The sequence below is a fragment of the Stomoxys calcitrans genome, chromosome 1 (assembly GCF_963082655.1).
Source record: "Stomoxys calcitrans chromosome 1, idStoCalc2.1, whole genome shotgun sequence".
In the NCBI taxonomy this organism is placed as follows: domain Eukaryota; kingdom Metazoa; phylum Arthropoda; class Insecta; order Diptera; family Muscidae; genus Stomoxys; species Stomoxys calcitrans.
The window spans coordinates 62,109,063-62,136,651 of NC_081552.1; positions in this window are offsets into that span (position 1 = coordinate 62,109,063).

Below are 27,589 nucleotides of genomic sequence, written 5' to 3' on the forward strand. Positions count from 1 at the left end.
CATTCTTCGGTGATGGGTATAATGAAAGTTGTTAGAACCAAACAAGTAAAAGCGTGCTAAGTTCGGCCGGGCCGAATCTTATATACCCTCCACCATGGAGCGCAGTTGTCGAGTTCTTTTCCCGACATCTCTTCTTAGGCAAAAAGTGATATAAGAAAAGATTTGCTCTGCTATTAGAGCGATATAAAGATATGATCCGGTTTAGACCACAATTAAATTATATGTTGGAGACCTGTGTAGAATGTCAGCCAATTCGAGTAAGAATTGCGCCCTTTGGGGGCTCAAAAAGTAAAATAGAGAGATCGATTTATATGGGAGCTGTATCGGGCTATAAACAGATTTAGACCATAATAAACACGTATGTTGATGGTCAAGAGAGGATCCATCGTACAAAATTTCAGGCAAATCGGATAATAATTGCGACTTCTAGAGGCTCAAGAAGTCAAGATCCCAGATCGGTTTATATGGCAGCTATATCAGGTTATGAACCGATTTAAACCTTATTTGACACAGTGGTTGAAAGAAAAAATAAAAAAAGTCATGCAAAATTTCCGCCAAATCAGGTAGGAATTGCGCCCTCTAGAAGCTCAAGAAGTCAAGTCCCCAGATCTGTTTATATGACAGTTATATCAGTTTATGAGCCGATTTGAACCATTTTTGGCACACTTGTTGGATATCATAAAAAAAAACATGTCGTGCAAAATTTCATTCCAATCTGATAAGAATTGCGCACTTTAGAGGCTTAAGAAGTCAAGACCCAAGATCGGTTTATATGGCAGCTATATCAGGTTATGGACCGATTAGGACCATACTTGGCACAGTTGTTGAATATCATAACAAAACAAGTCGTGCAAAATTTCATTATAATCGGGTAAGAATTGCGCACTCTAGAGGCTTAAGAAGTCAAGACCCAAGATCGGTTTAAATGGCAGCTATATCAGGTTATGGACCGATTAGGACCATACTTGGCACAGTTGTTGAATATCATAACAAAACACGTCGTGCAAAATTTCATGCCAATCGGATAAGAATTGCGCACTTTAGAGGCTCAAGAATTCAAGACCCAAGATCGGTTTACATGGCAGCTATATCAGATTGTGGACCGATTTGAACCATATTTAGCACAGTTGTTGGATATCATAACAGAACACGTCGTGCCAAAATTCATTCAAATCGGATAAGAATTGGGCACTCTAGAGGCTCAAGAAGTCAAGACCCAAGATCGGTTTGTATGGCAGCTATATCAGATTATGGACCGATTTGAACCATATTTGGCACAGTTGTTGGACATCATAACAAAACAAGTCGTGCCAAAATTCATTCAAATCGGATAAGAATTGCGCACTCAAGAGGCTCAAGAAGTCAAGACCCAAGATCGGTTTATATGACAGCTATATCAGATTATGAACCGATTTGAACCATACTTGGCACAGTTGTTGGATGTCATAACAAAACACGTCGTGCAAAATTTCGTGCCAATCGGATAAGAATTGCGCACTCTAGAGGTTCAAGAAGTCAAGACCCAAGATCGGCTATATCAAAACATGGACCGATATGGCCCATTTACAATACCAACCGACCTACACCAATAAGAAGTATTTGTGCAAAATTTCAAGCGGCTAGCTTTACTCCTTCGGAAGTTAGCGTGCTTTCGACAGACAGACGGACGGACGGACGGACGGACGGACGGACGGACAGACGGACGGACATGGCTAGATCGACATAAAATTTCACGACAATCAAGAATATATATACTTTATGGGGTCTCAGACGAATATTTCGAGTAGTTACAAACAGAATGACGAAATTAGTATACCCCCCATCTTATGGTGGAGGGTATAACAAGTATAATCGAGAGGTAGGGATGGATGGCAGCTACATTAGGGTAAAGACCGATTTGGAACATTTTTGGCACAGTTGTTGGAACACATAACACAACATCATATGCACAATTTTAGCCAAATCGGAAAAAGATTGTGAATCCAAGCGAATCAGACGTAAAGTCGAAAGATCGGTTTATATGGGAGCTAAATATATCTTCAACACCGTTCTTGGAAGTCATAACAGACCACTACGTGGAAAATTTTAGCTAAATCGGATTAAAATTGCGACTTCCAGGGGCTCAAGATGTCAAGTCTGGAAATCGGTTTAGATGGGAGCTATATCAGGTTATAGACCGATTTCAACCGTCCCTTGGTCAAATTAGCTTGACTCTTTCCCCCTTTGGGAAAAACTAATAACGTAAAACAAGTAAGAACGTGCTAAGTTCGGCCGGGCCGAATCTTATATACCCTCCACCATTGATCGCATTTGTCGAGTTCTATGCTCGGTATGCTATTGGAGCTATATCAAGTTATAGTCCGATTCGGACCATAAATGAGTGATGAACATTGTACAAGTCATTGTGTAATATTTCAGTTCATTCGGATAAGAATTGCGCCTTGTAGGGGCTCAAGAAGCTAAATCGAGAGATAGGTTTATATGGGAGCTGTATCAAGGTATTGATTGATTCAGACTATAATAGACACGTATGTTGAGAGTCATGAGAGAAGCCGTTGTAAAAAATTTATATGAGAGCTATATAAGGTTCTATACCGAGTTACGCCATACTAAGCACTGTTATTAGAATTCATAACAAAACACCTCGTGCAAAATTTCAGCAAAAGCGGATGAGAATTGCGCGCTCTATTGGCTCAAGAAGCCAAGATCCAAGATCGGTTTATATGGCAGCTATATCAGGTTATGGACCGATTTGAATCAGACTTAGCACAGTTGTTGAAAGTGATACCAAAACACCACGTGCAAAATTTCATTTAAATCGGACGAGAATCGCGGCATCTAGAGACTCAAAAAGTCAAGACCCTATATCAAAACATGGACCGATTTGGCCCATTTACAATGCCAACCGACCTACACTAATAAAAAGTATTTGTGGAACATTTCAAGCGGCTAGCTTTACTCCTTCGAAAGTTAACGTGCTTTCGACAGACAGTCGGACGGACGGACGGACGGACATGGCTAGATCGACTTAAAATGACATGACGATCAAGAATATATATACTTTATGGTGTCTTAGACGCATATTTCGAGGTGTTCCAAACAGAATGACGAAATAAGTAAACATCCATCCTATGGTGGAGGGTATAATAATAAATTCATTGACCATCCATGATGATAATTCGTTTGCTGGACCAATATTTATTCTCTTGTATCTATCCTACTAGAGAGGTTGAGTGAGTTTTTTTTGCGTATATACCAGTGATGGGCAAAAATAGTCACAATATTCCACACTTCTGTGTACACAAGAAAACAATCCCAAGCAAGATCCAAGCCTTGCACACAATTGCATCAGTGTGCTCGTCACTGGTACAGACACATTATCACAAATAACATTGTTTCCATTTTATACCCACCACCATATGATAGGGGGTATATTCATTTAGTCGCTCCGTTTGCAACACATTAAAATATCAATTTCCGACGCTAAAAAGTATATATATTTCGGATCGTCGTAAAATTCTAAGACAATTTAAGATCGGACTACATTTGGATATAGCTGCCATAAGGACTGATATTCCGATAAAGGGCCAGAAGCCCATAAATGGTGCATTTATTATCCGATTTCGCCGAAATTTGAAGCAGTGAGTTGTTTTATGCTTCCCGACATCCGACTTGATTGTAGTTCAGATCGAAATATATTTAGGTATAGCTGCCATATAGACCGATCTGCCGATAAAGCGTCTAACGCCAATAAAAGCTTTATTTACTATGCACTTTCGCTGAAATTTGAAACGGTGAGTTGTCTTCAGCTTCCCGACATTCGAATTAAAATGGTTCAGATAGGACAATATTAAGATATAGCTGCCATAAAGACAGATCTGCCGATTAAAGGTCTGGAACCCATAAAAGCTGCATTTATTACAAGATATCGCTGAAATTTTAGACAGTGAGTTGTCTTATATTTCGGGTCGTCTTAAAATTCAAAGACGATTTAAAGATGTCCGTTGACTGTCCGTCCGTCTGTAAAAATTGAGCTGAAATTTAGCAACGATACGTCCTTTTGGTGCACGCAGATTAAGTTCTTGAACAGGCCAAAATATGGTTCAGGTCTGGATATATCTAAATAGATATAGTGGCCATATAGACCGATATGCCGATAGAGAGTTTGAAGCCTATAAAGGCTTTATTCATTAGCAGATTTTGCAAAAATTTGAAATGGTGAGTTGTCTAAAGCCTCCCGCAATTTGACCCAAATTTGATTAAGATTGGCCTATATTTAGATATAACTGCAATTTGTAATTTTGCACACAAATGCTGCATTTATTATCCGATTTCTTTGAAATTTGATATTGTGAGTTGTTCTAGGCCTCCCGAAATCCGACCTGAATATGGTTCAGATCGGATTTTATTTAGATGTAGCTGTCATATATGTGCCGTTTAAGAGTCTGAAGCCAATAAAAGCTTTTATTACTACCCGATTTCGCTGAAATGTGATCAGTGAGTTGTTTTAAGCCTTCCGCCATCTGACCAAAATATTGAAAAGAAAAGAAGATTGGAAGATATTTAAAGTGTTCTCTTAAGACTTCCAACAACTGTGCCAAGTATAGTCCAAATCGGTCTATAACCTCATGAAGCTCCCATATAAACCAATCTCCCGATTTACTTCTTGAGCCCTTACAAGCCACAAGCTCTCGATTGTTCTTGTTCGGTTCCTAGAAGCGTTAATTTTTGTTGGTTGGACAGAAGTTTGGTATGTATAATAAAATTATGCCCTTTAACTAAATTTATTTTGTATAAATTTTTACCAAAATCCATGGTGGTAGGTTCCCAAGATTCGGCCCGGCGAACTAAGTACTCTTTAACTTGTTATATATAACTAAGGAAAAAGAAATGGAGTTATAATAAAACAAGTAAAAACGTGCTAAGTTCGGCCTGGCCGAATCCTATATGCCCTCCAATATGGATCGCATTTGTCGAGTTCTTTTCCCAGCATCTCTTCTTAGGCAAAAAAGGATATAAGAAAAGGTTTGCTCTACTATTAGAGCGATATCAAGATATGGTGCGATTTGGACCACAATTATATTATATGTTGGAGACCTGTGTAAAATGTCAGCCAATTCTAATAAGAATTGCGCCCTTTGGGAGCTCAAGAAGTAAAATAGAGTGATCGATTTATATGGGAGCTGTATCGGGCTATAGACCGATTCAGACCATAATAAACACGTATGTTGATGGTCGTAAGAGGATCCGTCGTATAAAATTTCAGGCAAATCAGATAATAATTGCCGCCTCTAGAGGCTCGAGAAGTCAAGATTCCAGAACGGTTTATATGGCAGCTAAATCAGGTTATGAACCGATTTGAACCTTATTTGACACAGTTGTTGAAAGTAAGAATAAAATGTGCCCTCTAGAAGCTCAAGAAGTCAAGTCCCCAGATCTGTTTATATGACAGCTATATCAGGTTATGGACCGATTTGAACCATACTTGGCACAGTTGTTGGATATCATAACAAAATACTTCGTGCAAAAATTCATTCAAATCGGATAAAAATTGCGCCCCCTAGATGTTCAAGAAGTCAGGACCCAATACCGGTTTATATGAAAGCTATATCAGGTTATGAACCGATTTGAACCATACTTGGCACAGTTGTTGGATATGATAACGAAACACATCGTGCAAAATTTCATTCCAATCGGATATGAATTGCGAACTCCAGAGGCTCAAGAAGTCAAGACCCATGATCGCTTTATATGGCAGCTATATTAAAACATAAACCGATATGGCCCATTTACAATACCAACCGACCTACACTAATTAGAAGTATTTGTGCAAAATTTCAAGCGGCTGGCTTTACTCCTTCGAAAGTTAGCGTGCTTTCGACAGACAGACGTATGGACGGACGGACATGGCTAGATCGACTTAAAATGTCATGACGATCAAGAATATATATAATTTATGGGGTTTTAGACGCATATTTTGCGGTGTTACAAACAGAATGACAGCTTTGAGAGGGCGCAATTCTTATCCGATATGGCTGTAATTTTGCATGTGGTGTTTTGGAATCACTTTTAATTACTGTGCTAAGTACGGTTTAAATCGGTTGTTACCCTGGTTACAGTTGCCATATAAACCGATTTTGGATCTTGACTTCCTGAGATACTGGAAATCACAATTCTCACCCGATTTGGCTGAAATTTTGCATGAGGTGTTTTGTTATGGCTTCCATCAACTGTGCAAATCGGTATATAACCTGATATAGCTGCCTTATAAACCGATCTGGGATCTTGACTTCTTTAGCCTCTAGAGGGCGCAGTTATTATCCAATTTGACTGAAATTTTGTACAACGGCTTCTCCTATGACCTTCAATATACATGTGATGTGACATGTGATACAATATGGTCTGTGACATGTGATACAATATGGTCTGAATCGATATATATTTTGATACAGCTCCCATATAAACCGATCTTCCATTTTGCTTCTTGAGCCTCTACATGGTGCAATTTTTATCCGAATGGACTGAATGACTTCTACAGTGTTTAGCATTCAATTCATTTATGACCCGAATCGGACTACAACTTGATATAGCTCCAATAGCATAACAGTTCCTATTCACTATTCCTTGTATGCCTAAAAAGAGATACCGCGCAAAGAACTCGATAAATGCTATCCATGGTGGAGGGTATCATATAGCACGCTCTTACTTGTTTTGGTCTTAAAATCTCATTAAGATTCCATTGCAGGATATTGTCCGGCTTTAGACCATTGTTTAATGTTTTCTATTCAAAAAATAGTATAGCAAAAAAACATTTAAAAGTAGCAAAAAGAGTGTTGTTGCTAAAAGCATTTGACTGGTTTCCCATATAGCGATTTCATTTTTGACCAAGAAAAATCATCATACAACTTACTCTAGTTGGAATGGTTGTAAAGCACCATGATATATTTGACTTCTCCTGCTGAAGAATTTTTTTGGTCGAAGTATGGTATGTAGAATAAAATTATAGCCATCAACAAAATTTATTTTGCAAAAATTTTTAGCGGAATCCATGGTGGAGGGTTCCCAAGATTCGGTCCGGTCGAACTTTGCACGCTTTTACTTGTTTTTTGCTCTTTTGACATTTTTCTTCAACAAGGTTTGCCATTTCATGGAGGAAAGATGTACGAGCCAGAAATTCGGAGACAGTGGCCTCATCGTTTTCTTCGAAAAATAAACTTTATCGATGAGTCTCATTTCTGGCTAAATGGCTTCGTCAATAAGCAAAATATGCGTTATTGGTCAGACAGCAATCCACACGTTCTCCATGATTCATAATGACATCGAACGTACTTTCACAGGAATAAAGAATTGCATTGATATCCACAACCGCTTTTGTGCTATTAAAAAAAAAAACTTGCAGCGCTCTTACTGAAAAACCCGATACAAAAGTCAAATGTATTTTATTATATGGCTGTATAGCGTGGAGCTTGACACAAGCGATTTCCTGCAAAATCCAAGTTTTTAAAAATTGCTGCCTACCACAAATACTTCGAATTTTAATTCCATACCATGTTTCAAATGAAAAATTGCGTGTTAGAACAAACACTACCCATATCGATACAGAAATCCGTATGGTTGGGTCATATTCTATGCCGACTGCCCAATGATATAGCGAGATATGTCCTAGACTGGAACCCGCAAGGACAGCAAAGCAGGGGATGCCCCAGAAACACGTGGATCCGCTGTACGAAAAGAGAGAGCAATCAAGCCAAGGCTTTGGCCTGATCCATTCGATATATCCATTTCCGATCCTATAAAGTTAATATATTTTGATCGTCGTCCATTCGATATATCCATTTCCGATCCTATAAAGTTAATATATTTTGATCGTCCGTCTGCCTGTTGAAATCATGCAACAGTCTTTAGCAGCTGAAGTAACAGTTTCAGCGAAATCAGGCAATAAATCCGCTTTTTGTTGGATTAAGACTGGAGATGGGTTTCTAGCGGGTAAATACCCAACGCTTGGGTATTTATTGGGTAAATACCCACCAAATACCTTTTTTGGGTATTTACTTTATTTTAGTTATATATATCCGCTATATTGACAGATCTCCAGACATGAAGTCTTGAGGCAAAGATCCAAAATGGATCTTTTATGGCCTCAATACCCTATACCGGGAGATCGGGTGGTCGGTCTATAGGGCAGCTATATCGAAATATAGTCCGATCTAAACCACACTTTGTCAAATTTCATCGAAATCGGATGAAAAATGACCAATTTATTGCCTCAAGACTTTAAGTCTGGAAATCGGTCTATATACCGGCTATATATAACTAAAATCCGGTTTTATGAGTTCATAGGATCAGGTTTATATAAAGAATACGAAATCATCAAAAATTGTTTGGAAAATGTTTTTAAACCCAAGATATCTGCATAATTATAAATAAATAAAATGGGTAAATACCCGGGTATTTACTCAATTTACCGGGTAAATACCGTTTGGGTATTTACCCATCGCTCATCTCTAATTAAGATATTAAATCGCAACACCGGTCCATATCGCACCTATACCTATATAGTGTGATCTGGTTCATATTTGGATCGGATGTCGGAAGACTTAGAACAACTTACTGTTTACAATTTCACCAAAATCGGGTAATAAGTGCAGCTTTTATGAGCTTCAGATCCTAATCGGCAGATGGGTCGATATGCTCCCATCTGAAACATATTTGAGTCGGATGTCGGGAGGCTAAAACAACTGACTATTTTAAATTTTAGCGAAATCGGGTAATTAGAAAATCTTTTATTGGCTTTAGAAACTATATCGGCAGATCAGTCCAAATAACAGCTATATCTAAGTATGGTCTGACATGGCCCGTTCAAGAACTTAACCTGCGTGTGGCAAAAAGACGTATCTGTTTCAAATTTCAGCTCAAAATCTCAATTATACCCTCCACCACAACTGCGGTACAGGGTATTATAGCTTAGAAAATTTGTTTGTAACAGAAGATATGTATACCGATCGAATCGGAATGACTTTCTGAATCGATTTAGCTATGTCCGTCTGTCCATGTTAATTTGTGTACAAAATACAGCTCGCAATTTTTAACGATCGTTTTAAATTTGGCACAAGCGTTTCGTTAGGCCTAGAGACGAAGCCTATTGAAATTGGAAACAAGTAAAAGCATGCTAAGTTCAGCCGGGCCGAATCTTACATACCCTCCACCATGGATCGCATTTGTCGACTTCTTTTCCCGGCATCTCTTCTTAGGCAAAAAAAAGGATATAAGAAAAGATTTGCTCTGCTATTAGAGCGATATCAAGATATGGTCTGGTTTGGACCACAATTAAATTATATGTTGGAGACGTGTGTAAAATGTCAGCCAATTCGAATTAGAATTGCGCCATTTTGGGGCTCAAGAAGTAAAATAGAGAGATCGATCTATATGGGAGCTGTATCGGGCTAAAGACCGATACAGCTCCAAAATCGGATAGGAACTGCGCCCTCTAGAAGCTCAAAAAGTCAAGTCTCCAGATCTGTTTATATGACAGCTATAGCAGGTTATAAATCGATTTGAACCATACTTGGCACAGTTGTTGGATAACGTAACAAAATATTTCGTGCGAAAATTCATTCAAATCGGATAAGAATTGCGCACTCTAGAGGCTCAAGAAGTCAAGACCCAAGATCGGTTCATATGACAGCTATATCAGGTCATGGACCGATTTGAACCATACTTGGCACAGTTGTTGGATATCATAACAAAACACGTAGTGCAAAATTTCATTCCAGTCGAATAAGAATTGCGCACTCTAGAGGCTCAAGAAGTCAGGACCCAAGATCGGTTTGTATGATAGCTATATCAAAACGTGGACCGATATCGCCCATTTACAATACCAACCGACCTACACTAATAAGAAGTATTTGTGCAAAATTTCAAGCGGCTAGCTTTACTCCTTCGGTAGTTAGCGTGATTTCGACAGACAGACGGACGGACATGGCTAGATCGACATAAAATGTCACGACGATCAAGAATATATATACTTTATGGGGTCTCAGACGAATATTTCGAGTAGTTACAAACAGAATGACGAAATTAGTATGCCCCCCATCCTATGGTGGAGGGTATTAGAATCAGTTCAGATTTGGATATAGCTCCCATATGTTTGTTCGTCGTGTCGACATTATTAGTGAATTTCATAGAAATCAGCCCAGATTTAGATTCTTTCAAATTTTTTCTAAAGACAAAATTTTAATGAAAAAGAAAAAATTAAATTTCTTCTAAAGACTACATTTTAATGAATTTTTATTAAGGACTAGCTTTCAGCGAAAAACTCTCTAAAGACAACCTAACCTCGAGATTATTTTTTAAAACCAGGATTTAAATTTTGCATTATCATTTTTAAAGTCTTTATACCCTACACCACTTCTGTGGTACAGGGTATTATAACTTAGTGAATTAATTTGAAACACGCAAAAGGAAGAGAGATAGACCCATTGATAAGTATACCGATCGACTCAGAATCATTTTCTGATTCGATTTAGCTATGTCCGTCTGTCTGTCTGTCTGTCTGTCCGTCTGTCTGTCCATGTTAATTTGTGTACAAACTGCAGGTCGCAATTTTCATCCAATCGTCTTCGAATTTGGTATGGGCATGTTTTTCAGCCAAGAGACGAAGCCTATTGAAATTGGAAAAAATCGGTTCAGATTTGGATATAGCTTCCATATATTTGTTCGTCTGATTTGCAGAAATAATTCAATAAAATAGTCATTTGTTAACCGATTCTGTCGAAATTTGGCAAGAAGGATTTTCTTATGATTCCTAATAATCTGGTGAATTTCATAAAAATCGGTTCAGATTTGGATAGAGCTCCCATGAATATGTGCGTCCGATTTGCAGTAATACAGCAATAAAATGGTCATTTGTTGACCTATTCTCTTCAAATTTGGTAGGAAGGATTTTCTTATGACTCTCGATATTACTAATGATTTTCATAGAAATCTGTTGAGATTTAGGTATAGCTCACATATATATATATATATATATATCGCCCGATTTTCACTCCTAGACCCACTGCAAGCGCATTTACTGACCAATCTTCCCAAAATTTTGTACAACGCTTTCCTCGACGAATTCTACAATATCAATAAAGTTTGATCGAAATCGGTTCAGATTTAGATATAGCTCCAATCTCCCGTCATTTGTCAACCGTAATTTTAATAACCTATCTGAATACATCCGCCGAGGTCCATCAAAATTGGTTCAGAATTAGATATAATCCTACTTTTATGTTTAAAGGGGTGCTTAATATAACATTGGAAGTACATACACGCTTTTCTCCGTGGCTCCCGTATTTTGATACTTATCTTCGTTTCTGAGCAACTTGGGGCGTTGAAATATTCGGTGGACAGGGGTCGTGTCCCGTGGATGATTGGCGGATGGAGAGCAGAGTGTGCAGGCTTTTCTTCACTTAATATTTTGGATTCAAAAAACTACAAACTGGATAATTAAAATTATTTTTCACTGGAAACTCGTAAAACACTCAATGTTACCCGATTCAACACATACAAAAGGTAAACAGAACAAACCAAAACAAAACAATTCTCTTTTCTAAACTGTCAGGCATACCTAGTGTTGCCACTCAAATACAATAATTTGTATACCGGACCTACGGTTTGCGTATTGATCTATGTCAGCGCGGTGTTGCCAACACCAATTTATTTACACATAAATTTAAAATATGTCAGTTACTCCTACTACCCAGCAAACAAAACGAAAGCTAGCTGAAACATCACCTGATTTTGGAAAAATGGCAAAAAAAACCAGTAGGTAATATGGACGTGGAAGAGTTAATGAATATAATGAAATTAACTATGAACAATCTTTTGGAAGAAAAATTGGAAAGCCTGCCAACTAAGTCGGATATTGAAGAAGTAAAAGCAGGAATAGCTTCTACTTCTGCAGAGCTCGTAGAACTTCGGGAAGAAAATAGAAAATTAAAAGAAGAGATAAATATTCTTCAAAATAATCACAAGGAAAGCGAGGAAGAAATAAAATGGTTAGAGAATCAAATCAAAAACAATAAGTTAATATTCAGGGGAATTAGTTTTGAGAAGAATGCAATGGAGTCTGTGAAGAAAGTCTGCAACAACATTTTAAAAATAGATGTGCAAATCATGTCGGCACATATCTTATCGAAATTTAACGAAACTTGCACAGTCATTGCGGAACTTGATTAGGAATCCACATTATTATATTTATTAGGAACTACAAGAAATCTTGCGGGTACCAAAATCTCGATAAGCAGAGATATAAATCCAAGGCGCCGACGCATCAAACTATACAACTTATCCATCAAGAAATTAATCTGGAATGTGAGTACCAAGCATAAGATAACGGTCAGAGACGACAAGTTCAAAATTCACGATAAGTGGTTTGTATGGAGTGGCCAAAACGAATTAATTTGTGGAAAAGATAAAGCTGAAATTGCATTGAGAAAACTATACGGCGAAGAAATTGAAAAGGAAACATTTGATGCTATTTTGGAAAAAATAAACTCAAAAAACTTTTAAATCCTCACATCTCACTACGCCCTAAAGTGAATATAGATAAGATAAACAAATTAAAAATTATGTCATATAACATAAATGGATTCGAAAATAAATTCTTGTACCCAAATTTTTTCAGATATATAACGAGTTTTGATATTTTAATACTAGTGGAAACACATACTCTTGAAGATAAAGCTCCCAGATTTCACAAAAACTGCCTGGTTTCGAAATATCTTGGATATTTGCAAAGAAAATTAATAATTTTGGAAGAGCATCGGGTGGAGTTATGTTGGCTATTAATAAAAATGTTAACCAAAGGAATATCCGGTATGATTTCCAAACAAGGAACTCGGTGATGAGTATTATCGTATCGTGCGGGTATCAGAAAATGACGATTGTACCATTATATATCAGAAGTGCTGATTGGGAAAATGAATTCTCCGTACTTAAAAGGAGTATGTACGATTTCGAAATTGATAATCTAATACTTTTGGGCGACGTAAATGTGAGGATAGGCGAGCTACAACAAGTTATCTCACCAATACACGAGGAAGTTTTTGCAGCCGGTTATAAAGAACGAAAATCTATGGATAAAGAAGTGAATGGAAAGGGAAGAAGATATCTGGATTTCTGTAACGATTTCAACCTCACGATATTAAATAGGCAGACAGAAGGCGAAAAAGAAGAGCATTGCACATTCATTAGTACAGTTGGGTCCTCAGTAAATGACATTTGTGCGATATCCCAAGAGCTTTTACATCTAGTTCAATCTTTCCAAGTAGATGAACAAATTTGGTCAGACCACTTACCCATAATTTTGGAATTAAAATTAGAGAATAGTAGATCCATAAATAATAAACTCAGCCTATTGCCGAAAATCTCATGGAAAGAGTCGAATAAGGATAAATATCAAAGAGAACTCAGCAAGAATCTAGCTCATCAAAACCAATACACTGAAATAAAACAACTTACTGATATTATTATTTCATCTACAGAGTGTGTAAATACTCCACAATTTAGCCCACATAATAAATGGTTCGATACAAATGTTATGTCTTTAAATAAATTTAGAAAAAGTCAAAATGAACAGCACCGGGGAAGTATGCCAAGCAGCAAAACTAAGTAATTTTGAACAACTACATCAAAGGATAAATAATATCAATAACGGGAAGGAATGGTGGAAATTGGCAAAGGAAATAAATAGACAGGAATTTAAAGTGGGCAACGCAATAACCGCTAACACATTTAAGGATTATTTTATGAACTTATTAAATCCCAAACAAATTTCACTAGATATCCAATATGCTCCAAGTATGATTCAGGATAGTCTACTAGATGGAGATATAACGCTAGAGGAAATCAAATCCATGCTATCCAAAGTTAAGCTCAATAAAGCACCAGGAGAGGACAGAGTACCCTACGAATTTTACATCCATGCTACGGATGAATTTTTATTAGCTCTTTCTAGAGTATATTCGAATGCATACAGAGCGGGCAGTGTAGAAGAATTAATGGTTAAGACTATCATCTTTCCAATCCATAAAAAAGGAGATTTCAACGATCCAGCCAATTATAGAGCAATATCTTTTATGAATACTGCAGCAAAAATATTAATGGGAATCTTAAACCAAAGACTAGCACACTGGGTTGAAGAAAACGGAATAATGGTGGAATACCAAGCTGGGTTTAGAAGACAATACTCAACAGCAGACAATATTTATAACCTCGCGTCTATTGCAGCTGTTAAGCTGGCCGAAAAGAAAAAGCTATATGCATTTTTTGTAGATTTTAGAGCCGCTTTTGATAATGTATCTCGGAAATCTCTTATATACAAGCTATTTTCAATGGGTATCTCATTTAAGTTTGTCAGAATGATAGAAAGCTTGTACGAAAGTACGAAATCAGCTGTTTGGAATGGTCACGAACTCTCTACATACTTCGATACCACATCAGGCGTTAAGCAGGAATGTCTTCTTTCGCCATTGCTATTCGCTCTATATATTAATGACCTCCACGAATACCTGGAAGGCGGCATTGTCATACAGGAGAGAAATATCAGAATCCTTATGTATGCGGATGACATTGTCATCATGGCTGAAGAGATACAAAATTTTACAAAGTATGATCCATAAACTGGAGGAATATTGTAACATGTGGAACATGGAAGTCAATACGAGCAAATCGAAAATTATGGTCTTTAGGAACGGGGGAAGATTGTCAACCCAAAAAAAGTGGTACTACAAAGGCCAGGAATTGGACATTGTTGCTGAGTATGCTTATTTGGGAGCAATTTTTACGCCAAAACTAACTTTCAAAAGCCATGTAATAAATAGAATATCCCAAGCGAAAAATGCAGTCAATTCCACATGGAAGCATTTTCTAAAACAAGACAAAATTAGTTTACAGATGAAATGGAAAATCTATCTTGCAGTTTGCAGATCTATCGAAGCATATGCAGCACAAGTTTGGGGATTTGCGCACTTCGAAGAAGTAGACAAATTCCAACGATTCTTTCTGAAACGTATCCTAAAACTACCGGAAAATACACCTAACTATGTAATTGATCTCGAAACGAATGTTGATGACGGACACAAATATACGCTACAACTGCACCTGCAATACATCTATCGATCGCTGTTTGAATATAACATAGAAAGACTACCAAACTTCTTGAGTAAAATAGTCCTGGAAAAGAAAATATTCTGGGCAAAATCTGTTAATGATCTTCTATCTCATCATGGAGAAGCAAATCTAGAGGTTAGTACTAGCAATTTTATGTGGTATTATACATGCTCCAGACTACTGGAAACACTAAGCTGGGTAAATAAACAGAAGAAAATAGAAAGTGCAATGCAAAGCAATACAAGGATGTACAAAAATCTAGACTATAATAGGGGATCTCTATACTTGAATGAGAAATACGATCAAAAGAACATGCGATGGATAATGAAAGCCAGAGCTGATATGCTCTTTCTGACGCCAATAACTATTTAGCGAGTGAAGAACAAACTCTATGCACACTCTGCAACCTCAAGAAGGGAAACAATTCAACATTTTCTGGGAAAGTGTCCAATATTAGCCGAATAAGACGGCAAGTCTTTGGAATAGACTATCTACCACTATACCAAATTATTGACATACTAAATGGCCATCGAAGTGCTGACTGGGAGAATCTAATAAGATATCTGAGAACAGCAATGAAATACAGATCATATATCATGAATGAATACCAATAATTTTGTATGTACTTTTCTAACAAACTCAAAAACAATATGTTAAAATTAAATTTTTTTTTATAATTTTTGCCTCGGTAGACGACAATATTGTCATAGCCGTATTCATTCTCTCATTTGAATAACTCGATACTTTAATCCGAAAAATTGTAATTGAAGAACATGTATACTGTTATTTAAGGAAGAATTACTACTACTACTACTATTTAAAGGGTAGGTTTAGGGTATTATAAAGTCGGAACCGCCCGACTTTTGACTTTCCTTACTGGTTTTATTGTGCTTATGTGTCCCAAACAACATCTTCCTAAAATGTTTTCTATAGACAAATTTAAAGAAATATTTTTATAGACAAAATTTTCACCCATTATGCCTAACCATCGATTCTGTTGTCCGATTTTTACGAAATTTTATCTCAACATATAAAAGAGACGCGTGATTGACTGATTGGCTGACTGACTGATCAACGCCCAGCCTAAACGGCCAAAACTAGAATCATGAAATATGGCACGAATGTGGGTCTTGGTTAGAAAGCATGCGATAAGACGGGTTTTGTGATACTCGTACGTTTAGGTAATAAAAAGTACGAAAAGGTGACTTTTTACCCAGCGCGAACGGATGGGGCTAGAATTATGATTTTGGGCTCAAATTAAAGAGCGTCTCAAAAAATAAAATTTGGTGACAAAAATTTCCGGAAGTGGGAAAAATGGTACCGGAAGTAGGAAAAATGGTAGTTTAGAACCGCAATTGGTACTTTTTGGTACCTTGTTTGTTAATTGGGCTAGAGCTCTGAATTTTGGAACTTAGGTACACTATGGCAACCTAAATTGGGATACTAAAAGAGTTTTGGACATTTAGAAACTAAAAACGTACCGAAAACGGTACGAGATAGGTGAATTTGCATTGGGCAACGGGTAGACCAAGAGCTTCGAAATTTGGCATAAATGATTGCAAAAGGAAGGAACTTACTTTTAGTACCGTATTTTGTACTATTTCATACTTTTTTTACGGACTGAACTAGAGCTCAGAAATTTTACATGCAGATTCTATTGGGTTGCCCAAAAAGTAATTCTATTTTTGTCCATAAGCAGGTTAAGTGCGAAGATGGGCTATGTCGGACTATATCTTGATAGACCCCCATATAGACCGATCGGCCGATTTAGGGTCTTAGGCCCATAAAAGCCACATTTATTATCCGATTTTGCTGAAATTTGGGGCAGAGAGTTGTGTTGGGCCCCCGAACGTCCTTCTTTTATTTTGGCCAGATCGTTCCAGATTTGAATATAGCTGCCATATAAACCGATCCTCAGATTTAGAGTCTTAGGCCCATAAAAGCCACATTTATTACCCGATTTTGCTGGAATTTAAGACAGTGAGTTGTATAAGGCCCTTTGACATCTTTCGTCAATTTGACTCAGATCGGCTAAGATTTGGATATAGTTGACATATAGACCGATCCTTCGATTTAGGGTCTTAGGCCAATAAAAGCCACATTTATTATCCGATTTTTCTGAAATTTGGGACAGAAAGTTGTGTTAGGCCCTTCGACATTCTTTGTTAATTTGGCTTAGATCGGTCCAGATTTGGATATAGCTGCCATATAGACCCATCCTAAGGCGCATTTATTATCCGATTTTGCTGAAATTTGGGACAGAAAATTGTGTTAGGTCCTTCGACATTTTTCGTCAATTTAGCCCAAATCAGTCCAGATTTGGATATAGCTGCCATATAGACCGACATCTGGATCTAAAGTCTTGGCCCTATAAAAGGCGCATTTATAATCCCATTTCACTGAAATTTGACACAGTGACTTAGTTAGGCTTTTCGACATCTATGTTGTATATGGTTCAGATTGGTTTTTTTTTAGATATAGATAGATATATAATTTTGTTATACACAATTGAACAATGGCTTGTACTTGTTAGTATTTGGTCCAAATCGGAACATATTTCGTTATAACTGCTATGGGACATAAGGTATGCAATTTTTACCGGATTCTGATGAACGGTATTTTACATATATTTCCGAGGTGGTGGGTATCCAAAGTTCGGCCCGGCCGAACTTAGCGCCTTTTTACTTGTTTAGATATACATTAACTAAAAAACAAAAAAAATATCTTTAGCTCTATATAAAGTTTAACTTTATTCGAAAGTAGTTTATTTTAACTCAACCATGTATGGCAGCTATATCTTAATAAAGTCCGATCTAAATTTTATTTTGGTCAAATGTTACGAGGCTTAAAAACTAAATTTTTGAAATCAGCGAAATCGAGTAACAAATAAGGCTTTTATGGGCTTCAGACCCTTTATCGGCAGATTGGTCGATAAGGCAGCTATATCTAAATATAGAAATTTGCCCATGAACATTCCATTAAGAAACTGGGGCAAACTTCTCACAAATCAATGAGTGCTGCTCGATTCAATTTTAAGCTAAATTATAAGGGACCTCCTTTTTAAAACCGAGCTCGAGTGGCGAGCAGCAGAGCGACACCTCTTTGGGCAAAAGTTTTTTACATAGCAAAGTACCTCAGAAATGGCGCCAGGATTAGGAGGGGATAACCACCGCTGAAAATTTTTTTGATGTTCCTGCCAGGATTCGAACCTAGACGTTTACAGTCATAGACGGACATGCTTACCTCTGCGCTACGGTGGCCTCCTCTAAATATAGTCCAATCTAAACCATATTTGGGTGAGATGTTGAGAGGCCTAAAACTACTCAATGTTTCAAATTTCAGCGAAATCGGGTAATATATAAAGCTTTTATGGGCTTCAGAACCATTATCGGCTGATTGCTCCACATAGCAGCTATATCGAAATATTGTCAGATTTGGCCATCCCTAATTTTTTTGAATCGAGAATGGCCAAAATTTTTATGTTACTGTGAAATTGGTAAATATACCTCAATTTTTATACCCACCACCGTAGGATAGGAGGGTTATTCATTTAGTCATTCCGTTTGCAACACATCAAAATATCAATTTCCGACCCTACAAAGTATATATATTTCGGATTGTCGTGTCTGTCCGTCCGTCTGTTGTAATCACTCAGCAGCCTTCAAAAATTGAGATATTGAGCTGAAGTTTGGCACAGATACGTCTTTTTGATGCACGCTGATTAAGTTTTTGAACGGGCCAAATCGGACCATATTTGGATATAGCTGTTATATGGACTGATTTTCCGATAAAGGGTCGATTTTCCGGTAAATGCCCATAAAAACATTATTTTTCATCCGATTTTGCTGAAGTTTGAAACTGTGAATAGTTTAAGGCTTCCCGACAACTGACTCAAATATGGGTCAGATCGGTAAATATTTAGATGAAGCTGCCATATACACCGGCACTCGATTTCGCTGAAATTTAGAATGGTGCTCAGTTTTAAGCCTCCCAACATCCGATCCAAACATGGCCCATGTCGGACAATATTTATATATAGCTGCCATATATACCGATCTGCCGACAAAGGGTCTGAAGCCCAAAAAAGTTTTATTTATTACCCGATTTCGCTGAAATCCGACCTAAATATGGATCAAATCGGACTATATTAAGGTATAGCTGTTATATAGACTGATCACCAGATAAAGGGTCTGAAGACCACAAAAGCTCTATTAGATATAGTTGCCATACGGACCGATATCCCGATAAAGGGTCTGCAGCGAATAAAAGCTTTATTTTTTATCCGATTTTGCTGAAATTCGAAACAATAAGTAGTTTTGCTCTATAAAACTAAGATATTCACAAAGACAATCACGCTTTGAAAGATTAGGATCGGCCCATAAATAGTGTGATGGCAATCAGTACAAAATCCAGCTCTGACTTTATGACCAAATAAACCTTTAGAAGCTTCAGACACTTTTTCGTCACATCGGTCTATATGACAGCTATATCTAAATACAGTCCGATCTTTGGTCGGATAGCGCGTGTATCCGACCAAAGATCGGACTGTATTTAGATATAGCTGTCATATAGACCGATGTGACGAAAAAGTGTCTGAAGCTTCTAAAGGTTTATTTGGTCATAAAGTCAGAGCTGGATTTTGTACTGATTGCCATCACACTATTTATGGGCCGATCCTAATCTTTCAAAGCGTGATTGTCTTTGTGAATATCTTAGTTTTATAGAGCAAGTTTCGCCGAATAAGCTTCAGTATTTTGATGAAATTTGTTCATTTGCGAAAATTGCTCCCAAATTAGTTTTATAATTTCGACGGATTGTTGTTTGTGTCGGTCTATTGCTTTCACATGACTTTTATTTCCATTAAATTTTACGCAAACAAACTGAAACAAGTAAAAAGGCGTTAAGTTCGGCCGTGCCGAACTTTGGATACCCACCACCTCGGGTATACATGTAAACCATTTTCATCAAAATCCTGTGAAAATTGTATACCTTATGTCCCATAGCAGTTAAATCGAAATATGTTCCGATGTGGACCAAATACTAATAAGTACAAGTCATAGTTCAATTGTGTATAACAAAATATTGGTCTTTGTAGTAGCTATATCTAAAAATAAACCGATCTGAACCATATACGACACAGATGTTGAAAAGCCTAACATAAGTCACTGTGTCAAACTTTAGTGACATTGGGCTATAAATGCGCCTTTTATGGGGCCAAGATTTAAAATCGAAATATCGGTCTCCATGGCAGCTATATCCGAATTTGGACCGATTAGGGCTAAGTTGCAAAAAATTGTCGAAGAGCCTAACTAACGCACTGTCCTAAATTTTAGAGAAATCGGACAATAAATGCGCGTTTTAAGGACCCAAAACCTTAAATCGAGAGATCGGTCAATATAGCAGCTATATCGAAATCTGAACCGATCTGGGCCATATTTCAGAAGTATGTCAAGAGGCTTAACTAAACTCACTGTCTCAAATTTCGGCGACATCGGACAATAAATGCGCCTTTTATAGGCCCAAAACCTTAAACCGAGAGATCGGTCTATATGACAACTATATCCAAATCTGAACCGATCTGGGTCAAACTGAAGGACGATGTCGAAGGGCCCAACATAACTCACTGTCCCAAATTTCAGCCAAATCGGATAATAAATGTGGCTTTTATGGGTGTAAGACCCTAAATCGGGGGATCGGTTTATATAGCAGCTATATCCAAATCTGAAGCGATCTGGGCCAAATTGACGAATTATGTCGAAGGGCCTAACATAACTCACTGTCCTAAATTTCAGAAAAATCGGACCATAAATGTGGCTTTTATGGGCCTAAGACCCTAAATCTGAGGAACGGCTATACGGCAGATATATCTAAATCTTTACCGATTCGTTCCAAATTGACGAAGGATGTCGAAGGGCTCAACGGAACCCACTGTCATAAATTTCAGCAAAATCAAATAATAAATGTGAATTTTTTTGAGCCTAAGACCCTAAATCGGCGGATCGGTCTATATGGGGGCTATATCAAGGTATAGTCCGATATAGCCCATCTTCGTATTTAACTAGCTTATGGACAAAAAAAAGAATCTGTGCAAAATTTCAGCTCAATATGTCTATTTTTATACCCTCCACCATAAGATGGGGGGTATACTAATTTCGTCATTCTGTTTGTAACTACTCGAAATATTCGTCTGAGACCCCATAAAGTATATATATTCTTGATCGTCGTGAAATTTTATGTCGATCTAGCCATGTCCGTCCGTCTGTCTGTCGAAAGCACGCTAACTTCCGAAGGAGTAAAGCTAGCCGCTTGAAATTTTGCACAAATACTTCTTATTAGTGTAGGTCGGTTGGTATTGTAAATGGGCCATATCGGTCCATGTTTTGATATAGCTGTCATATAAACCGATCTTGGGTCTTGACATCTTGAGCCTCTAGAGGGCGCAATTCTTATCCAATTTGAATGAATTTTGGCACTACGTGTTTTGTTATGATATCCAACAACTGTGCCAAGTATGGTTTAAATCGGTCCATAACCTGATGTAGCTGCCATATAAACCGATCTTGGGTCTTGACTTCTTGAGCCTCTAGAGTGCGCAATTCTTATCCGATTTGAATGAATTTTAGCAAAACGTGTTTTCTTATGACATCCAACAACTGTGCCAAGTATGGTTCAAATCGGTTTATAACCTGATATAGCTGCCATATAAACCGATCTTGGGTCTTGACTTCTTGAGCCTCTAGAGTGCGCAATTCTTATCCGATTTGAATGAATCTTTGCACGACGTGTTTTCTTATGATGTCCAACAACTGTGCCAAGTATGGCTTAAATCGGTTCATAACCTGATATAGCTGCCATATAAACCGATCTGAGATCTTGATTTCTTGAGCCTCTAGAGGTCGCAATTATTATCCGATTTGCCTGAAATTTTGTACGACGGATTCTATCATGACCATCAACATACGTGTTTATTATGGTCTGAATCGGTCTATAGCCCAATACAGCTCCCATATAAATCGATCTCTCTATTTTACTTCTTGAGCCCCCAAAGGTCGCAATTCTTATTCGAATTGGCTGACATTTTACACAGGCCTCCAACATATAATTTAATTGTGGTCCAAACCGGACCATATCTTGATATCGCTCTAATAGCAGAGGAAATCTTTTCTTATATCCTTTTTTCCCAAAGAAGAGATGCCCGGAAATGAACTTGACAAATGCGATCCATGGTGGAGGGTATATAAGATTCGGCCCGGCCGAACTTACCACGCTTTTACTTGGTAAAGACTGTATAATGTTCAAGAATATGTATACTTTATAGGGTCGGAAATGGATATTTCGTTGTGTTGCAAACGGAATGACAAAATTAATATACCCCCATCCTTCGGTGGTGGGTATAATTAAGGTTCATATAACTTGGGGAGAGGCCCCATCCCAAAATGTCACCCTAAGTGTTCGGGGGGTCCCCACCCCCAAAAAACCCCCAAAAGGACACTTTCACCGCTTTGTGAAATTTGAGTATCAAACGAAAGGTATTTAAGAGTAGAGTGCGAATTTGGTACAAATTTCACACAAAGTGTTCGAGGGGGTCCCCCACCACCAAAAAAAATCCCCAACAGGACACTTCACCGCTTTGGGCAATATGGGTATCAAATGAAATTTGTTTGGAAGTTGAGTACACATCTGTTATAAAAATTCGGTCTGAGGTATCTACACATCTCCAAAAATCCCCCAAACAGGCATGAATGTCCAACGTCACGAAATGGGTATAAAATGAAATGAGTTGATTACGAATCTGGTATACACTTTTGGGACAGAGTCCGCGTCCGCCAATCCATTAAATATCCTTCAATAGGACGTGTAGTTCGGTCGGGATAGTATGAGAATTAAAAGAAAGGTCTATAACGGAAGAGTTCGAATCTAATAATTACATAAGGGTTCAAGTATCTGAGTCACGTCCTATCGTTTAACAGGACATGTATATCACGACAATAAAGGACTCAAATAGTTTTTTTTTTGGGTCTTAGCGTCGGGGGTTCGTCTAACACCAAACTGTTATGCAGGACGACCGAGAATATATTTTATTAAAATGAAAGGACGTGTCAGAGGGTAGTACTCCTCTCCCAATCCGACCCAAAAAAAAAAAGAATTAAAAGTAATATATGAAGGCCGATCAGGATAGAATAGGACTACCAAAAACCTTTGGATGTAGAATAAATTGTTTGCCCTCAAAATGGGATAGACACAGGAGAACCTGCGAATCCTTAGATATGTGGCATCCCAAGTGGTAGCTTTAAAATATGATCATGAATGTAAATAACCAATACAAAACAAATTTATTTGTGTGGATCTGAACGAAACCCGTAGCCCTGAATATATTGATGACCACCTTAAAAATGCGTGACAAAATGGGGTTCAAGCAAAATCTAGTTCTACGATGCTGATAATATTTCAGGCTCCGCCCCCTAAATTCCCTTCAAACCGGCCATGTTTGCCTACTATGGCAATAAGGGGCTGAAATAATGGATATTTGATAGTAATCGAATTTGATATCCAATTTGGAGGAAAATTGTTCGGGGGTCATATCACCCCATAAACTCCCCCCAAACCAATGGCAATTGGTGCTCAAATAAAAGAAATTTTGGGAGTAGAGCAAGATGCTGATATTTTTTCAGGGCTAAGCGCGTGGGTGGCCGATCCACCCTACATACCACTCAAACTGGACATACAATATTTGTGGACTATGGCAAACAGGGGCTCAAATCAGGGATGCCATAAACCACACATATATACCGACTATAGCAGTGTTCCCTAACCCCAATTTTTAGAAAAGCCAGATCTCAGAGATGGGTAGTTAAGTAAAAACAAATATTTGGTTTCGAAATTTCGGATGGGGGCCGCCCCCAAAACCTGCCAAACCTGCATGGGACTCAAATGAAAGGTATTTAAGATTAGAAAACGAATCTTATATCCAATTGTCGGGTTGGGGACCACCCCAACCTCTAAAACATTCCTAAATTGGACATATTTACTGATCATGGCAATATGGGACTGAAATGAAAGGTTGTTGCGAGTTGAATACGAATCTGATATCCCAATGTAGGACCAAGTTTCTTGTTGTCCATCCCTTCCCCAAAACAGGACTTATTTAATAATCATGGCAATATGGGGCTAAGAAAAAGGTATTGAGTGTAGAACACAAATTTGATATCCAAATGTGGGACGCCCCAAAGAGGACAAATTTACGACCATAGCAATATGGGTCTCAAATAAAAGGTCTTTGGAAGTAAAAGACAAATCTGACATCAATTATCGGGAAAAGGTGTCAATGGGTCCACCCAAACCGAAAGTATTTGCCGACTATGGAAATATGGGACGCATATTAAAGTTTTTTGGAAGTAGACCACGAATCTGACATCAATATTCGGGATCAACTGCCTTAAAGAGAGCAGAGCTGGATACTGATCATTTTTAGGGCAGGTTCACCAAAAAGGACATATATACTGACTTCTGCAATAAGGAATTTAAATGAAAGGTATTTGAGATTAGAAAATGAATTTGACATCCAATTTTGAGGCCAATGGCAAATAATAAATGATATTTAAATAAATGATATTTTAATGATAAATGATTGGGGGGCACCCAAAACACCCCTAAATCGGACATATTTACCGATCATTTCAATGTGGGCCTCAAATCAAAGGTATTGGGGAGTAGAGCACGAAATTCATACTCACTTTCGGGAGTCCACACCACCCCCTTAACCCACCAACCACCACGCCTTCTCACTCCCAAAATCCCCACGGGAATATCGAGCCCAAATAAAGTAATTTAAGAACTAAGTACAAGTGCATTAAATGACCCATAACCGTCCGAACGAATTCATAGACCAATAAAAATAATATGTGATTCAGATTAAGGCATTTATATTGTTTTGCTGTTATTTAAGCGATATACATGTACTTTTCTCGTAGCATGGTATTTCACTAAAACCTCCTTAATTATCGAAAATAAATATTCAAGGGATAATTTTGTTCCTTATAAAGTTAAAGAACCACAAATGCATTCACAAATTGCAAAATACGAATCAGATCTCCGTCAAAATTGCACACAAAAAAATAAAGTTGAATATCTCCAAAACCAGTAGAGATATTGTAGACTTCAAGCGGATATTTTGTAGGGATTTTTTAGCACTATCCAGTAAAAAAAAAATATTTGAAAATCAGACCATAAATGAGGATTTACCAGTTCGAACAATTTTTCGAAATACCGCAGTGACAAAATTTAGGGGCCTGCCAAAAGACTCCCAGACAACCTAGCGCCTTGAATTTTGCACACGATCTTGTTAACACTTCAGCTCTAACCATGTCAAATATCAGAGAAATATTTTAACCCGATCTCACATAGCTTATTACACCCACCACCGAAGGATGGGGGTATATTCATTTTGTCATTCCGTTTGCAACACATCGAAATATCCATTTCCGACCCTATAAAGTATATATATTCTTGATCAGCGTAAAAATCCAAGACGATCTAGACATGTCCGTCCATCTGTCTGTTGAAATCTCGCTACAGTCTTTAAAAATAGAGATATTGAGCTGAAATTTTGCACAGATTCTTTTTTTGTCCATAAGCTGGTTAAGTTCGAAGATGGGCAATATCGGACTATATCTTGATATAGCCCCCATATAGACCGATCCGCCGATTTTGGGTCTTAGGGCCATAAAAGCCACATTTACTATCCCATTTTGCTAAAATTTGGAACAGTGAGTTGCGTTAGGGCCGTCGGCATCATTAATCAATTTGGCCTAGATCGGTTCAGATTTGGATATAGCTGCCATATAGACCATCCTCCGATTTAGGGTCTTAGGCCCATAAAATCCACATTTATAATCCGATTTCGCTGAAATTTGGGACAGGGAGTTGTGTTAGGCCCTTAGACTTCCTTCGTTAATTTGGCTCAGATCGGTTCAGATTTGGATATAGCTGCCATATAGACCGATCCTCCGATTTAGGGTCTTAGGCCCACAAAAGCCATATTTATTATCCGATTTTGATGAAAATCGGGACAGTGAATTGTGTTAGGCCTTTCGACATCTTTTGTCAATTTGGAACAGATCGGTTCAGATTTGGATATAGCTGCCATATAGACCGATCTCTCGATTTAAGGTTTTGAGCCCATAAAAGGCGCATTTATTGTCCGAAGTCGCCGAAATTTGGGACAGTGAGTTGTGATAAAACTTTCGATATTATTTTTCAATTTGGCCCAAATAGGTCCAGATTTGGATAAAGCTGCAATATAGACCGATGTCTTGGTTTATGGTTTTGGGGCCATAAAAGGCGCATTTATTGTTCGATTTCGCCGAAATTTGGGACAGTGAGTTGTGTTAGGCTCTTCGACATGTATCTGCAACTTGGTCGAAATCAGTTTAGATTTGGATATAGCTGCCATATAGACCCATATCTCGATGAAAAGCCTTGACCCAATAAAAGGCGCTTTTATAATCCGATTTCACTGAAATTTGACACCGTGACATATGCTAGGCTTTTCGACGTTTTTCGGTTCAGAGCGGTTTATTTTTAGATATAGCTACTAAAAAGAGCAAAATTTTGTTTTACACAGTTGAACAATGACTTGTACTTTTTAGTATTTGGTCCAAATCGGAACATATTTATTTCTATATAGCTGCTAGGGGTCATAAGGTATACATTTTTATCCTGATTTGACGAAAGGTGGTTTATATATATACCCGAGGTGGTGGGTATCCAAAGTTCGGCACGGCCGAACTTAACGCCTTTTTACTTGTTTTTTATTAGTTTATTTTTTCGATTTTCTCCCATTGTGTGACGTACAGTGGCGCGGTTTTAGTTTTTTTTTTTTTTCGTTGCATAAATCATGTAATTTGAGCCGAATAAGATAAATGAATGATTAAAACGGTCGTAGGTCCAGGGGACATGAATTAAGGTGACCTCCAGCATTTGAAGTGCTGTCAAATAGGCTTTTATAGACGGATCGTCATGATATTGGATTATGAAAACGGCTTATGAAGTATTGGAGTTATAAATTTTGTATTTTTAGATTTCAGTCAAGGTATCGTCGGCATTTTTGGAATTGTGGTTTTATCTCTTTACTAATTGCAAATCTATGTAGACCATTGAAACGGTTACAAACTCTCCGAATAACAAAACAAAGTTGATAAAAATTATGCTATCCTATTAAAAGTTATACGCTTCACCACTTTAAAGTTCCGAAAAAGCTAAACTATGAATTATGGTCAAATTTATACAAAAAATTTACAAAATTTTTTGAAAACATTTTTTTGATAACTTTAACATACTAAATCCTTAAAAAAGGGATTCGGCCGGGCCGAATCTTATATACCCTCCACCATGGATCGCATTTGTCGAGTTCTTTTCCCGGCATCTCTTTTTA